Consider the following 16,729-nt stretch of genomic DNA (forward strand, 5'->3'; position numbering starts at 1 on the left):
GACAGAAATCCAATAGGGCAGTCAAATTATAAAGTGTCAAAATAATCTCCTTTGACTCCAGGTCTCATATCCCTAACCCTAACCCTAACTCTAACCCCTAACTTTAAGACTAACCATGAACCCTAAGCCTAACCCTGCCCTAAACCCTAACCCTAATACTGACCCTAACCCTGACCCTCTAACCTCTAACCCCCTAAACTCTAACCGTAAACATAGCCCTAACCCTAACCCTAATGCTAAGCCTTGCTGTAGGCCTAACTCTAACCCTAACTCTAGCCCTAATCCTAACCCTAACCCTCACACTAACCCTAACCCTAAACCCTAAGCCCAACCCTAACACCTAACCCTAAACCAACCCCAACCCTACCCCCAACCCTAATCCTAATTCTAACTTTAACCCCTAAATTTAACCCTGAACCCTATTTCTAAACCTAACCCTAACAACCCTAACACTAACCCTAAAACTATAATCCTTACCCTAACCACTGCCCTAAACCCTAACCCTAATTCCTACCCTAAACTGTAAACCTTAACACTAACCCTTAATCCTAATCCCTAACCCTAACCTTACTCCAATTACCCTTTACTCTAAATCTAACCTAAGCTTAACCCTCAATCATGAACCCTAATGTTACTTTTACCCACTCTAATCCTTACCTTAAGCTAAACCTACTCTAACCTGTATATAACCCTAATCCAAAATCTCACTAAAACTTTCACCCCAAATCTTCACTGTAATTCTGACCTGTCAACCTAACCCTATTCGTCAGCCTAATTTCTCCCTCTAATCTCTACTATGGAGCTCTCAACCACCAACCTGAACCTCCTATCTTGGAGCCCTTATACCATAATCTTTAACTGGTAAACTCAGCCTGTAAACCCTATGTCCTGATTTGTAATACTCTTACACACTAACTCTGTAAATACTAATAGAAATCTGTACCCAATCCCATCCTGATCCATCCTACACAGTGTCACTCCATTTCAAGGACTGAAATCTACAAGTCTATAACTTTGGAAATGCAGACTTAGTAATCCTCAATAAAATAATAGTAAATTTAAACCGACAGCATTTGGAAAGGATCAAACACCATAAACATGACTTCTTTATCCCAGAAATTCAACACTGGTTCCATACAATAATGTCATCCATGTAGCACACTGTATTATTAGAATGAATGGAAAACATTCCATAATTCTCTCAACTGATGCAGAAAGGGCTTCCAACAAAGTTCAACACCATGTCACAATAAAAAAACACTCACAAACCTAGAAATAGAAGAAAATTTCTTAAACATGACAAAAAGCAATTTTGTAAAACTAAGTAAATATACTCAATTGTTATCACTGAAAGGTTTATTCCTAATAGAATAACAAGGCACAGATACCTACTTTCACTCTTGTATTCAATAGTATATTGGAAGATACAGGTAGGGCAATTATGCAAGAAAATAAAATATTCAAGGATCAATTATCACCTGATCTCATACATAGAAATTCCTAAGGAATGTTTAAAAAATTATTAGAGATAGTAAACAAATTGGGTAAACTTACAAGCACAATACCAATACAAAAATCCATTTTATTATTATTATTATTAATTATTATTTGAGATGGAGTTTTACTCTTGTCACCCAGGCTGGAGTAAAATGGCATGATCTTGGCTAACTGCAACCTCCATCTCCCAGTTTCAAGCAATTATCCTGCTTCAGGCTCCTGAATACCTGGGATTACAGGCATGCGCCACCACACCCAGATAATTTTTGTATTTTCAGTAGAGACAGGTTTTGTCATGTTGCCCAGGCTGGTCTCATACTCCTGACCTCAGGTGATCTGCCTGCCTTGGCTTCCCAAAGTGCTGGGATTACAGGTGTGTGCCACTGTGCCTGGCAGAAAAATCCATTTTATCTGTATACACTAGCAATTAAGAATCTGAAAAGGAAATTATAAAAGTTTCACTTTAAATAAGACCAATAACAATAATAAGGAATAAATGTAATCAAAGGGCAAGACTTAGATGGGAAAAATTATAAAACATTGCTTAAGGAAATTAAACAAAGCCCAAATAAATGTAAAAACCCAAATAAATGTAAAAACATGTTATATTCATGGATTTGAAGATGGTATTTGTCAAGTTTGCCAAACTACACAAAGAAAACTACAGATTCAATGTTATTCCTACAAAAATCCCAAAGGCCTGGGGACAGAAATGGGAAAACTAATCTCAATGTTCATACACAATTTTAATTAACCCTGAATAGTCAAACCAATCTGGAAAAGTAACTCCAAATGTGGAGGTTCACACATCCCAATTTCAAATCTTATCACAAAGCAACAGTAATCAAAACAGCATCATACTGGCACAAGAATAAACAGAAAGATCAATTGAATTGGATTGAGAGTCCAGACATAAAACAGTACCTCTATGCTCAAATGATTTTACACAAGATCCGCAACCATTAAACTGGGGAAAGAATGCTGTGCTTAACAAGTGATGTAAGGCAACTTGCTATCCACATAAAGGGACATGAAATTGTATCCTTACCTCATATCAAATTAACAAATTAACTTAAAATTGATCAAAGACCTAAATGGGAAAACTAAAAACTCTAGAAGAAAACACACAGTTAAGCCTTCATGAACTTAGATGTAGCAATGGTTTCACAGTTCTGACAGCAAAAGCACAAACCACAAAAGGAAAAATCAGTAAGATGATTCCCTCAAAATTCAAAACTTTTATGCCTCAGAAGACATGATGAAAAAACTTGAAAGACAAACTTGTTAGAAAAGGAAAACAACTATCTTCTCCTAGTATACGCTCCACACTCAACACAGAACACTTCTGTTACCAGATGCATGGATTTTTTTCCCCACACAAAACAAATCCTGGGTACCAGCTGGGTGTCCTACAGTGCAATCCAATTCTAACACTACTGGGAGAAAGCATCAGACCCCACAGGCTAAGGGCTCAGTCCTAGGAAAACAGGTCATGCAGCTTGTTGCTTGCAACACATGAGAGGATGGTAAACACGAGGATGATAATTTAAAAAGTGACTTTATTCCAGAGCTTAGCTGAAGGGAATGTATAGCCTCCTGACTTAAGGGAACAGCATCCACTTTCAGGGAAGAAAGCAGGAGCTTTGAAAGGGGTACTTGGCAGAATGGCATGAAGGGGATGGAGTGAGGAAGTTCAGGGTCTATGGGACTTGCTCTGATGTTTTATCCATTAAGTGGTTTTGCTAGTGCCACCATGGGCAGAGCTAGGTTGTAAATGGACTGTTGTATCCTGGCAATCTCCTGGTAGGGGAGAATTCTGGAGATGCCTAGTTTGTTTCAAGTTTTGGTCCCTGGAACTTACAAGTAAACACACAGTTTGAAAAAGCTTGCAGTGTAGGAAGTGTCTGGTGGAGAGAAGGTAAAGCCTGTAATTGCATTCCTAAAAAGCTAAGTAGGAAGTGTGGGAAAAGGAAAAATGTAAAAGTAATACATTTCATCTTTAAGAAAGTAAGGGTACTCAGTTACAAGACTGTAACCACTTCAGATGCCAATCACAAACAGCAGGTTCCCAGGTTAACTTCTGTCAACTTGGCTAAGATTGGAGGCTCCCACAACACCCTTCTTTGGTTCAGCAATTTTCTTATACAGAAGAATTCCAAATACCTAATACATTCAGTCATTAAGGACATAGAGCTAACTCCCCACTCCTTAGGTGTGGGCTCTGCATGGTGACTTCCTCCAAAAGAATATATACAATATGGACATGGGAAAAAAGTAACTTCACAGTGAGAAACTTGAAAATACTATCTCAGCCAGGTGATCAAAGTTAACATCAATGGTGATAACACATCTTGAGAGCATGAAGTGACTAGAATAGCATTTGCAAACCAAAAGTAAAATTCAAAGGCCCTTCCCCCAGTTATCTGTATAGTCTCCCTCCTCTCCACCACAGGACACCAAAGTTAACCTGGAAGACTGGTTCAGGCCATGATGGGAAAGAGGTGGTTAGACATGCCTCATTATGCCCTCCTCCCTTTTGGAATTCAGGAAAAGCCAATCAGCATTTAACATCAACACAGACCTTAAATCTGGTAAGAAACATTTACAATCTATTCTCTCTGAAGCCTGCAACCTGGAGGCTTCATCTGCATGATAAAACTTTGGTCTCCATAACCACTTATCATAACCCAGATGCTCCTTTCTATTGATAATAACTCTTTTAACCAATTACCAATCAGACAAATTTTAAATTTACCAATAACCTGAAAGTCCCTCTTCACCCTAACCCACTGGGTTGTTGCACCTTTCTAGACCGAACCAATATATATCTTAAATACATTTGATTGATATATCCTATCTCCCTAAAATGATAGAAGCAAGCTGCATCCCAGGTTCTTCTGGGGCTTCCTAGAGCTTACAAACCCTAAAGCCTAAAGCCTAAACCCTACCCCAACCCTAACCACTAACCACTAACCCTAACCCTGATCCTAACCTAACACTAAACCTAACCATAACCATAAGCACAAACAATCCTAAACCCTAAACCTAACCCTAAAACCCTAACCCTAACCCCTAACCATAAATCCTAACCTTAATTTCTAACCTCTAACCCTAATGCAAACCTAACCCAACCCCTAACCCTAACCCACCACACCTAACACTAAACCCTAAACCCTAACACTAGACCTAGCCCAAACGCTAACCCTAACTCTCTAACACCATAACGCTCTATCCCTAACCCAAACGCTAACCACCAACCCAAACACTAACCCTAGAACCCTAACCCCCTGACCCTGACCCTAATCACTACCCTGACATCACCTTCACCCTCATGCTCACCTCAACCCAAACCCAAACTGCAATCCCTAACCCTGTAAGGATAACCCTAACCCTAATCACAAGCCTAACCCCTAACCCTAACCTTAACACCCTAACCCTAACCCTAATCCTAACCCCTAACCTTAAACCTAAACACTAACCCTAACCCCAACACCAACCACAAACCCCAAACACAAACCCGAATTATAAACCCTAACCACAACACCAACACTAAACCCTAAACCATAACCCCTAACCCTAACCCCTAACCCTTACCCTGACCCTGAACCTAACCCCAACTCCAACCCTAACCCAACCCAACCCTAAACCATGACCCAAACCATAAACCCTAAAACATAACCCCTAACCCTAACCCTAACCCCAAACCTAACCCAACCCCAACCCCAAACCCTAATCCTAAACCCTAATCCCTTAACACTTAACCCTAACACTAAACCATAATGCCAACCCCAACCTGAACCCTAACCTTAACCACTAAACCCACACCCTAACCCGAACCCCTAACCCAAACCCCTAAGCCTTAACCCAAACCCCTAACTCTAACCCCTAACCCTAATGCTACCCCTAAACCCTAACCGCAACCCCAACCCTAACCCCAACCCTACCCCTACCCTAACTCTAAATCCTAACCCTAACCCCAACTCCAACCCTAAACCCTAACCCCCTACCCTAACCCTAACCCCTAACCTATAATCCCTAACCCTTGACCCTAATGCTAAACTCTAACGCATAACCCTTAAACCCTAACTCTAACCCTCACCCTACCATGGGAGGTGGAGGTTGCAATGAGCAGAGATTGTGCTAATGCACTCCAACTTTGGCAACAGAACTACACTCTGTCTCAAAAAGAAAAAATACAAAAAATTAGCTAGGCATGGTAGTGGGAGCCTGTAATCTCAGCTACTTTAGGAGGCTGAGGCAGGAGACTTGTTTGAACCCAGGAGATGGAGATGGCAGTGAGCTGAGATCATGCCACTACACTCCAGCCTGTACAACAGAGCAAGACTTTGTCTTAAAAACAAAATAGAGAAACAGGTAAACACAAACTTCACCAATAAGACATGCAAACAGACAACAAGCATAAAACAAGATGATCAATATCATTACCATTATGGCCATCTACACTGAAACCACTATGGCATACTCCTTTCACACACACTATAATCCAAAGAAATGTAAAATAACAAGTGTTAGAAAGGTCTGAGAGAAATCACCATCCTTAAATACCATATGGGGAATATAAAATAGTACAGCCTATTTTTAAAAAGTTTGGTAGTTCCTCAAAAAGTTAAAAATTGGCTGGGCACAGCAGCTAATGCCTGTAATCCCAGCACATGGTGAAGCTGAGGCAGGTGGATCACATGACTCCAGGAGTTCAAGACCAGCCAGGACAACATAGCAAAACCCCATCTCTACTAGAAATACAAAAATTAGTTGTTCATGGTGGCACACTCCTGTAGTCCCAGCTACTTAGGAGGCTGAGACAGGAGGATTGCTTGAGCCGAGAATGTGAAGGTCACAGTAAGCCAAGATCACACCCCTGCACTCCAGTCTCAGTGATAGCACAGGACCCTGTCTCAAAAAAGAAAGGTCAGGCAAGGGGGCTCACACCTGTAATTCCAGCACTTTGGGAGGCCGAGATGGACAGATCATTTGAGGTTAGGAGTTCAAGACCAGTTTGGCCAATATGGCAAAACCTCAAAATATAAAAATTACCTGGGATTTCTGGCATGCACTTGGAATCCCAGCTACTTGGGAGGCTGAGGCAGAACTGCTTGAACCCAGGAGGTGGAGGTTGCAGTGAGCTGATATCAAGCCACTGCACTCCAGCCTGGCTAACACAGCAAGATCCCATCTCAAAAAGAAAAAGAAAGAAAACCAAAATGCCTGAGAGTGGCAGGGTGCAGTATAACTCAACAACAAATTACAGCTCATGACTATAATCCCAGCACTTTGGGAGGCTGAGGCGAGCAGATCACCTGAGGTTGGCAGTTCGAGACCAGCCTGACCAACATGAAGAACAACCATCTCTACTGAAAATACAAAAATTAGCGGTGAGGTGGTGCACACCTGTAATCCCAACTCCTCAGGAGGCTGAGGCAGGAGGATCACTTCAACCCAGGAGGTGAAGGTTGTAGTGAGCTGAGATGGTGCTACTGCACTCCAGCCTGGGTGACAGAGCAAGACTTTGTCTCAAAAAAAATCCAAAAAATAGGTGGGCGTGGTAGTAGGAGCCTGTAATCTCAACTACTTGGAGGGCTGAAGGTGGAAGAATCACTTGAACCAGGAGGCAGAGGTTGCAGTGAGCTGAGATTGCACCACCACACTCCAGCCTGGTGTCAGAGCAAGACTGTCTCAAAAAAAAAAAAAAGAAAGAAAGAAATACAAAAAATTAGCAGGGCATGGTGGCACACACCTGTAATCCCAGCTACTGGGGAGCCTGAGGCAGGAGAATCCCTTGAACCTGGGAGGTGGAGGTTGCAGTGAGCCGAGATCACGCAACTTCACTCCAGCCTGGCAACAGAGCAAGACTTCATCTCCAAAAAAAGAAAAAAGAAACTGTGTATTTCCAGATTTGGTGGTCCTATGGGGTCACCTGGAGGAGTGTTCCTGCTTTTGGTGAAAACATGGGGGTATTTTGTGTGAAGCTGCAAATCTGGCACAGCAATAACTGCTGAAGAATCAGAGAGAAAGGAGAAGGCATACTAACTGCAACTGCAAGTTTCCCAGAAGTACATTACTGGAAAGTCAATCACTTTTTAAAATAATGGTGTCAATACCATGACAGAAAGGCAGAAACAACAACATCACACTTCATAACAGGTCAAATCCAGCCCAAACCCAGCTCGGCATAGGCTGTGAACACAGTGCCCCGGCAAGAGCCGGAGGGTCCCATCCTTGGTGCTGCAGGTGCTCTGAGTGGGCTCCAAAGGCCATGTCTGCATCCTATGCAATATGTGTGTTCTAAGGGACATATGTGTGTTCCAGAGGTTATATGAGTGTGATGGGTGCTGTGTTAGTCTGACAGTGTCATGGGTGTTCCAGGTGATATGTGTGCTCTGAGAGACATATGCGTGTTCCAGGGTTTATATAAGTGTGACGGGGGTTGTGTTAGTCTAACTGTGCCACAGGCATTCCGGGCATTATGTGTTTGTTCTGAGGGACATATGCATATTCTAGGGGTTATATGACTGATGGGTTCTGGGTTAATCTGATCGTGTCACTTGTGCATTCTGAGTAATATATGCACTCTGAGTCTGACGCTGTCACGGGCGTTCCGGGTATTACAAGTTCTGAGGGACACATGCATGTCCCAGGGGTTATATGAATGTAATGAGTGTTGAGTTAATCTGATGGTGTCACTTGTGCATTCTGTGTGATATGTGCACTCTGAGTCTATGTCACGGGCATTCTGGGCATTACATATGTGTTCTGAGGTACACATGTGTTCCAGGAATTATATGAACGTGTCCAGTGTTGGGTTAGTCTGACAGTGTCACGGGCATTCCAGGTGATATGTGTGTGCTCTGAGGGACACATGCATGTTCCAGGGGCTATATGAGTGTAATGGGTGTTGGGTTAGTCTGACAGTGTCATGGGCATTCCAGGTGATATGTGCGCGCTCTGACTGTGACGGTGACATGAACGTTCCAAGCATTCTGTGCGCTCTGAGGGACACATCCCCATTTCCGGGGTCAGACCTGCACAGCAGCTGCTGCGTTCCCCTGAAGGGTGTGACACCTGTATAACGGGTGCTAACACCAGCTGCACAGACAGAGCGTTAATAGTATTATGTGGGGTTATTATCAGGGTGACAGGTGCCCTATTTGCTCTCCCAATGCTGCATTTCTGTTCCGAGCCCAAGGCTTGGTCCTGTGGCCGCCTGGCCTTGGGGGTGGAGAAAGAACCTCGGCTGCGCTGGGTTCACTGGGGTTTTTGGTTTCTAATTTTCCACATGAAGGATCTCTGCCTCTCAGCAGTCAGGGTGGCAAACAGGAAGGATTTTACTCACCGTTGTCACAGGCTTGAGGTGTTGAGGTGTCCAAAAGCGACGGACGTCTCCCGGTCTGCGCTAAGAAGAATGCGACTCCCGCCCTTACAGGGCGCCTGCACTGAGGAAGTAGGCGGGACACGAAGGCCTCAGGGATAAGAAAAGCTGAGCTGGTGTGCCCTCTGCTGGCGGTGGAGGCACTGCAGGTCCCTTGTGCTCTCGATGGACTGGAGCTGGCGGTGGACACGCGCCCTCTCTTGGCCGTCCTGCTGCACCACCGAAAGTCAGAGCGTAGAGAGTTCAGCGCCATCATTCTGGAAATGCAAACTGACACAGACCCCACTAACCCATGTGTTTCTAAAAAGGATGAAGGGACAATTAATTGGAAACCATAGGAAATGAAATGAACATGGATGCGCATTTTACAACTTATGCAAAAATTCACTCAACATGGTCTTCAGACTTAAAATGCAAAACTGTCAGAGGTGTCTCAACCACAGTGATTTTATTTTAAATAAAACTTTAAAAAAAGTTAAATCTCAGCAGGGTGCAGTGGCTCACGTCTGTAATCCTAGCACCTTGGAAGGCCAAGGTGGGAGGATCAATTGAGATCAGAAGTTCAAGACCAACCTGGGAAAATAGTGAGACCCCCATGTCTACAAGAAATATAAAAATTATGTCATCCCAGCACTTTGGGAGGCCGAGGCGGGTGGATCACGAGGTCAAGAGATCGAGACCATCCTGGTCAACATGGTGAAACCCCGTCTCTACTAATACAAAAAATTAGCTGGGCATGGTGGCGCGTGCCTGTAATCCCAGCTACTCAGGAGGCTGAGGCAGGAGAATTGCCTGAACCCAGGAGGCGGAGGTTGCGGTGAGCCGAGATTGCGCCATTGCACTCCAGCCTGGGTAACGAGCGAAACTCCATCTCAAAAAAAAAAAAAAAAGAAAAGAAATATAAAAATTAGCTAGTGTGGTGGTGCATGCCTGTGGTCCCAACTACTTGGGAGGCTGAGGTGGGAGGATAACTAGAGCCCAGGAGTTTGAGTCTACGGTCAGCCAGCCATGATCACACAAAAAGAGGAAATCCTCCCTAACTCATTTTATGAGACCAACATTATCCTGATACCAAAACCTGGCAGAGATACAACTAACTAAAAAAGAAAATTTCAGACCAATATTCATGAAAAATATTGATTCAAAAATCCTCAACAAAATACTGGCAAGCTGAATCCAACATCAGATTCAAAAGCTTATTCATCACGATCAGGTCTATTTCATCCCTGGGATGCAAGGCTGGTTCAACATATGCAAATCTATAAATGTAATCCATCACATAAATAGAACCAAAGACAAAAACACCTAATTATCTCAATAGATGCAGAGATTGCCTTTGACAAAATTCAACAGGTTTTTATGCTAAAATCATTCAATTATTAAGACACATGCACACATATGTTCATTGTAGCACTGTTTACAATAGCAAAAACTTGGAACCAAAACAAATGCCCATCAAAGGTAGACCGGATAAAGCAAATGTAGCATATATACACCATGGAATACTATGCAGCAATAAAAAAAGATGAGTTTGTGTCCTTTGTAGAGACATGGATGAATCTGGAAACCATCATTCTCAGCAAACTGACACAAGAACAGAAAACCAATGACTGCAGGTTCTCATTCATAAGTGGGTGTTGAACAATGAGAACACATGGACACGGTGGGGCAACATCATGCACTGGGACCTGTCGGGGTGTGGGGAGGCTATGGGAGGAATAGCAGAGCTGGGGAGATTGGAGAGGGATAACATTAGAATTACCTAATGTAGATGATGGGGGGATGGATGCAGCAAACCACCAAGGCCTGGAAAAAAGTACAGAAAGAGAATATAGCAAAATGTTAACAATGATTGTCTTTGGGTGGGAGAGAGAAGAGGGAGGTTGTGGGTGATCTGTTCCTTTTAGTGCAACTATTCTACATTCCTCACTTTTAAAATTTTGGATATTAAGCTGCAGAGAAAGGACATGAAGATAGAGATGAACACACAGAATGTAGCAATGAATGCTGAGTTAGCCAAAGATGCCTGGCTACACTCCACATCTAATAATCTGAGGGCGAATTAGAAAACACTACTTTCAGAAAAGTTTTTTTAAAAAACGTTCTTTACATTATTTCTTCTTTCAGCCTAAGCAATAAAAATTGAACACAATTAGATCTGCCCCATTGCCTCAAGGATTCTTCAACTAGTTCAGGATCCATTTTATGTATGTCACTACTTTTTAGATGGGAAACAGGGCTAAATTCTTATTGACTTCCAAGTACACAAACCCACAGATTTGTTTGTCACAGTATCCTCCCTCTCCTTCCCTCTCCCCGCTCTTTCTCTCTCCTCTTCCACATCACCCCAAAATCAGAATGCATGTATAAAATTCTGATTAACTGAAACATGGAATGATTAAGATTTTACTCAAAGAGAAATACATAGAAATCAACTAAGACATTTGGTTGAATAAATGTATATACCTTCACTCCATCATTAAACCACATTAACATGGAATGATTAAAAATAAATAAATAAACCAACAAAGATAAGAAGAGAATAAAGAAAAGACAATACCTTAAGCATTTAGAAAACTGGAAAGCAGAAGCTGTGAGTGGTACCTGACAGCAGACCCAGGGATGCTGAATCTCAAGCCAGCAGTGGGAAGGCAACAAGAATCCCCAAAAGTTCAAGAGTTGGCAGCATAATTTACTTTACAAGGCAGATGCAAATGTAAGCATGAAAACAGGGTTGAATTCTATTTAAATAGTAGGTAGATCCCAGATCCTCTCCCTAGACTAGGTGACTGCATCCCATGGTGGCAGCAGGCTGGAGGTTTTCTCTCTACAGGGTAAAATGTGTCTCTAAGCAGGAGCTCTCCAGTCACCAAGTGCTTAAATGTTCACACTGAAATCCTCCAGGTTTTCCTACCAATTGGTTCCAATTAGGTGACAGACAGTCAGAAAGTAAGATGATTCTTCTTGGGAAATAATCTCTCTAGCTCAAGTGAAAAGGTCTTACCCAGCAAGATTCCCTTTCAAGGAAACTTACAGTCACAGAGCTTCCATCAGCTTTTAGATTTTCAGTGCTCCTTTTTATTTTTTAACAGAAACAGACAGCTAAGTATCACCAGGCATCTGAGTAAAGCTTATAATATGAATGGCAGAGACCAGAGCAAGCAGACAAATAAAAGCAGCCTGAATGGAAAGGACTGTGCTAGGAGATAAAACCTTCAGAAACCCAAATGAGTGTCCTCATAGAGATAAAAGCAGTTACAATTTTCATGAAACAAGAACCCAATTTAAAAAACAAGAAAGCTCTTAGAAATTGAAAATATGACACCAAAACTTGTTAAAATTTTTCATTAGAATGTTAAGAAGACAAAGTTGAGTAGATGACCCTTATGTCCTCCAGAAATAGAGCTAAAAGAAAAAAATTGAAACCTAGAAGAAAAATAAAAGAGGTTCAACACTAAAATGATCAGAATTCAAGACATAGAAACAGAGACAGACAGAAAGAGAGGGAAAAAACAGACACATGCACCAAAAAAGAAAGAGAGAGACAAATCCTAACACATTAATAGCTGGAGACTTCAACACCCCGCCCCTTTCAGCATTGGAGAGATATTCCAGACAAAATCAACAAAGAAACATTAAATTAAATCTGTACTGTAGACCAAATGGAAGTAATAGATATTCAAGGAACATGTCAACCAATGGCTGCAGAATGCACATTCTTCTACACAGCACATAAATCATTCTTAAAGATAGAAGACATGTTAGGTCACAAAGCAAATGCAATCACATTTGAAATCAGGGCTAAGGCCGGGTGCGGTGGCTCACACCTGTAATCCCAGCATTTTGGGAGGCCAAGGCAGGTGGATCACGAGGTCAAGAGATCGAGACCATCCTGGTCAACATGGTGAAATTCCGTCTCTACTAAAAATACAAAAAATTAGCTGGGCATGGTGGTGCGTGCCTGTAAGCCCAGCTGCTCAGGAGGCTGAGGCAGGAGAATTGCCTGAACCCAGGAGGCAGAGGTTGCAGTGAGCCGAGATCGTGCCATTGCACTCCAACCTGGGTAACAAGAGCGAAACTCTGTCTCAAAAAAAAAAGAAAAGAAAAGAAAAAGAAATCAGGGCTAAGAGATTCATTTAAAACATACAATTATATAGAAATTGAATAACTTGCTCCTGAAAGACTCCTGGGCAAATAATTACATTAAAGCAAAAATCAAGAAATTCAAGAAATTCTTTGAAACTAATGAGAATAGAAATACAACTTACCAGATTTCTGGGATGCAGCTAGTAAAGCAGTGTTAAGAGAAAAATTTATAGCACTAAATGACCAGATAAAGTGAGATCTCCAACTCAACAAAATAAAATGAGAAGGCAAGATTAGAGACAAAAGAGTGAAAAGAAATGAACAAAGCCTCCAAGAAATATGGGATTATCTGAAAAGACCTAGTATACGTTTGATTGCTGTACCTGAATGTGATGGGGAAAATGAAACCAAGCAGGAAAACACTCCTCAAGATATTATTCAAGAGAACATTCCCAACCTAGCAAACCAATCAAACATTCTAATCCAGGAAATATAGACAACACCAAGAAGATATTCCTCAAGAAGAGCAACCTCAAGACACATAATTGTCAGATTCACCAGGGCTGAAATGAAGGAAAAAATGGTAAAGGCAGCCAGAGAGAAAGGACGGGTTATCCACAAAGGGAAGCCCATCAGACTCACAGTGGATCTCTTGGCATAAGCCCTACATGACAGAAGAGTATGGGAGCCAATAGTGAACATCCTTAAAGAAAAGAACTTTCAACCAAGAATATCGGATCCAGCCAAACTAAGCTTCATAAGTAAAGGAAAAATAAAATCCTTTATGAAAAAGCAATTGCTGAAAGATTTTGTCACCACCAGGCCTGTCTTACAAGAGCTCCTGAAGGAAGCCACTAAACATGGAAATGAACAACCAGTTCCAGCCATGGAAAAAACATACCAAATGGTAAAGACTATCGACACGATCATGAAACTGCATCAACTAATGGGCAAAATAATCAGCTAGTATTAAAATGGTAGAATTAAATTCACATATAACAATATTAACCTTAAATGTAAATGGGCTAAATGCCCCAGTCTAAAGACACATACTGGAAAATTGGATAGAGTCAAGATATATCAGCATGCTGTATTCAGGAGACCTATCTCACATGCAAAAACACACATAGACTAAAATTAAAGGGATGGAGGATTTTCCAAGCAAATGGAGAAAGAGAGACACAGAGAAAAAAAAAAAGTAGGGGTTGCAGTCCTAGTCTCTGATAAAACAAACTAAACCAACAAAGATTGAAAGAGACAAAGATGGATATTACATAATGGTAAAGGAATCAATGCAACAAAAAGAGCTAACTATCCAAAATATATTTGCACCCAATACAGAAACACCCAGATACATAAAGCAAGTACTTTATGACCTACAAAGAGACGTAGACTCCCACACAATAATACTGGGAGACTTTAATTCTCCACTGTCAATATTAAACAGATCAATGAGACAGAAAATTAACAAGGATATCCAGGATGTGAAATCAGATCTGAATAAAGTAGACCTAATAGATATCCACAGAACTCTCCATCCCAAATCCACAGAATACACATTCTTCTCAGCAGCACATAGAACTTACTCTAAAAATGACCATATAATTGGAAGTAAATCACTCCTCAACAAATGTAAAAGAACAGAAATCATAACAGTCTCTCAGACCACCGTGCAATCAAATTAGAACTCAGGATTAAACTCAAAACCACACAGCTACAAGGAAACTAAACAACCTGCTCCTGAATGACTACTGGCTAAAAAATGAAATGAAGGCATAAATAAAGACGTTCTTCAAACCCAATGAGAATGAAGACACAACATACTAGAATCTCTGGGACACATTTAAAGCAGTGCCTAGAGGGAAATTTATAGCACTAAATGCCCACAAGAGAAGCAATAAAAGATCTAAAATCAACACCCTATCACCATAATTAAAAGAACTAGAGGAGCAAGATCAAACAAATTCAAAAGCTGGCAGAAGGCAAGAAATAACTAAGATCAGAGCAGAACTTAAGGAGACACAGACACAAAAAAGCTTTCAAAATAATTAATAAATCCAGGAGCTGGTTGTAAATTAGTGCAACCATTGTGAAAGACAGTGCAGCAATTCCACAAAAATCTTGAAATAGAAATACATTTGACCCAGCAATCCCATTACTGTGTATATACCAAAAGTATTATAAATCATTCTATTATAAAGACACATGCACCTGTATGTTCATTTCAGCACTGTTTACAATAGCAAAGACTTGGAACCAATCCAAATGCCCATCAATGATAGACTGGATCAAGAAAATGTGGTACATACACACCATGGAATACTACACAACCATAAAAAAAGGATGAGTTCATGTCCTTTGCAGGGACATGGATGAGTCTGGAAACCATTATTCTCAGCAAACTGACACAAGAACAGAAAACCAAACACCACATGTTCTCACACATAAGTGGGTATTGAACAATGAGAACACATGGACACAGGGAGGGGATCATCACACACTGGTGTCTGTTGAGGGTTGGGGGTCTAGGGGAGGGAAACGGGGGTGAGGGGATTGGAGGGAGATAATATTAGGAGAAATAACTAATGTAGGTGATGGGGGGAAGGATGCAGCAAACCACCATGGCAGGTATATATGTACGCACGATCTGTACATGTACCACAGAACTTAAAATATAATAAAAAAATTTTTGAAAATGTGTAACTTTTAAATGCCCTATTTCCACCTTTAGCTTAGTGCTCTGATTATATAGTAACCACAGTTAGGGTTCTGATAGTGTCACACACCAGCTCCCTGTAAAAAAAAAAAAAAAAAGTGAGATCTAAGGCTGGGTGCAGTGGTTTACATCTTTAATCCAAGCACTTTGGGAGGCTAAGGCAGGCAGATCACAAAGTCTCGAGTTTGAGACCAGCCTTACCAACATGGTGAACCTGGTTCTACTAAAAATACAAAAATTAGCCAGTGCGGTGGCACACACCTGTAATCTCAGGTACTCGGGAGGATGAGGCAGGAGAATTGCTTGAACCAAGGAGGCAGAGTTTGCAGGGAGCTGAGATCACACCACTGCACTCCAACCTGGGTGACAGAGCAAGAATCTATCTCAAAAAAAGGAGTGAGATCTCAAATTAATTACCCAACATTAGAACTAAAAGAAATAGAAACCCAAGAGCAAATAAAAAACCTCTCAAAGCTATGCTGAATGGGAGTGGGGAAAGAAGGCATCTTTGTCTTGTGCCAGTTGTTAAAGGGAATGCTTCCAGCTTTTGTCCATTTAGTATGATGCTGGCTGTGGGTTTGTCATATATGGCTCTTACTATTTTTAGGTATGTTTCTTGAATACCTTGTTTATTGAGAGAGTTTTTAACACAAATGGATGTTGAATTTTATCAAAAGCCTTTTCTGCATCCATTGAGATAATCATGTGGGTTTTTTTCTTTAGTTCTGTTTATGTGATGAATCACATTTATTGATTTGCATATGTTGAACCAAAATTTCATCCCAGGGATGGTGGATGTGATCAGAAATTTATCAATTTCTTCTGGATTTCTCAATTCTTCTAGGCTCAGTGGCTCACACCTGTAATCCCAGCAATTTGGGAGGCCTAAGGTTGGGAGTTGAAGACCAGCCTGATCAACATGGAGAAATCCCATCTCTACTAAAAATACAAAATTAGCCAGGCATGGTGGTGCATGCATGTAATCCCAGCTACTAAGGAGGCTAAGGCAGAAGAATCACTTGAACCCAGGAGGAAGAGATTGT

This window comes from Aotus nancymaae, unplaced genomic scaffold, assembly GCF_030222135.1.
Source record: "Aotus nancymaae isolate 86718 unplaced genomic scaffold, 86718_ANA_hifiasm-v0.15.2.pri h1tg000040l, whole genome shotgun sequence".
Lineage (NCBI taxonomy): Eukaryota > Metazoa > Chordata > Mammalia > Primates > Aotidae > Aotus > Aotus nancymaae.